Source organism: Phalaenopsis equestris, unplaced genomic scaffold (genome assembly GCF_001263595.1).
Source record: "Phalaenopsis equestris unplaced genomic scaffold, ASM126359v1 Scaffold000202, whole genome shotgun sequence".
In the NCBI taxonomy this organism is placed as follows: Eukaryota; Viridiplantae; Streptophyta; class Magnoliopsida; order Asparagales; family Orchidaceae; genus Phalaenopsis; species Phalaenopsis equestris.
In genome coordinates, this window is record NW_018164644.1 from 2799130 (window position 1) to 2801088 (window position 1959).

Genomic DNA, 1959 nt, shown 5'->3' on the forward strand with positions numbered 1-1959 from the left:
ATATATATATATATATACATATATATATATATATATATACTATAGAAGTTTTATCACCCCCATTAATTTGAGGCCAACTATTTTTTCCCTTCCTAAAATCTTAATTCCTCTACTAATCTCATTTGTAAATTACTATAAGATAATTGACAAAAATCGATATCAAAGAGGAGAGATGAGTTTGTTTACGATTTTTTTCTCTTTTTAATTTAAGAGTTGTCAGCTTGTCTATCGTCATATAATTCAATTTTTTAAATAAATCTCTCTTTCGAATCATATAAATGATCTGAAGAAAAGAAGAATCAGAAGGTAAGGTCATAAGACAATGAAGAAAAATGAGAAAAAACATGTGGAGAGCTTTCGTGAATTAAACTTCACGTGATATAACAAGAGTGTAAGTACGACCAAACAAAAACAGATTGAAAATGCCTTGGAAATATATTGGCGGAGAAAACCCTACAAAAGCAACCCACAAACAAAGATTCATGTGTGTGTGTTTGTTCTAGGGTCAAGAGCAACTCCCAAATGGACATATCCCTTTGGTTAATTACTTCTTCAGGGTGCTAAAGAATTACTCCCAACTAAAGGAATCTCACTTACACTTGCATAACAACTAGTAAAACGTGTCACAAAGGACGATTATATAACAAGAGCGTTTGTATGCCTTCAAAGCTCGCGACGATCCATACGAGAGAGAGTGAATCTCTCGCGATCCCATACGGATGGTGACTTATCGACGAATAGAGCCTAAGAAATAACCAGGTTAGCTTGTAGGGTTCACACTATGCTTCCAAGGCCTAATCGAGCCATAAGGGCTGAGGGTGAATCACTTTATCTTAAATGAGCGGCGGCGTATCCAAAATCGGGGCCTACGGGACTACATTAAAGAAACGTCAAAGGGAGCGATAGGGCTCAAAACAGGTACACAACAAATGGTTTGAGTGATCCTAATCTGGTAGAGATAGCCATGTTAGAATATCACGGATCTGTCATCCTAAGCTATTGAGACCCCAAGTTTACCTAGTCATAAAGGTAGTCGACTCAATATACCGGAGAGCCTCTTGTCAGTAATCTGTGAATTACGTCGTCCAAGAGGACCTTGGTAGCCCAAATGTCAAGATAAGGAAACTTTAATCCTATGGCTCTATGTAGGTAGGAAGAGCAAATGTGAAACTTATACCTGTCAAAGTGACGAGGATATCACTGGAGTGGAAAAGAGAGGAAATGTTCAGTTACAAAGCTAAAAACATTCTCAACAAAGTGCTTATTCTCGGCTGGGTCAGGGAAGCCTCTAACACCCCAAATGCACTAGACAACCACTTAAGTAGAGATCTATGTTGGTTCAGTCAAGTTGGAGAAGCACGAGGACTTCTCCTTAAGATATACAATATAATTCAGTTGTCTAATAAATCCTAAACGTGGAGGCCTTATTAATTATGACCTAGGTGATGGTCATGATATACAACACATTTAAATTTTGGCTCGAATGTCATGTAGAAAATAAAGAGCAGGTTTTGAAATTACCATATGTTTTATTCTTAAATTTTAATTGGCCTTAAAATTTTATGAGGATTTTGTAGAAAAATTATAAATTTTTAAGTCCTAGAGAGCCTAAGTGATTCACATGATTCCAAACAAAAGCACAAGCCAAAAAGAGCAAAATTGACAATCACATGAAAGAGTGCAGAAAAGTAAATAAGCAAAGTCAAAAGAATAGGAAAGGTCAATCCCTACACCCTAAACCCTAAACCCTAAACCCTAAATAAGCAAAGTCAAAAGAATAGGAAAGGCCAGTGTCGGTGGGTCAACAAAACATCCTAGAAAAATAAAAAGGTGGTCAGACACCACATATATACACATCTGGTCTTAATTGTATATATCAATGAAATTTAGAAGTATGGCATGAGACATGATCAAACAGCTTCTATTCCCTGCACGTGGTTCCGCCGGTCTCAAACCCCT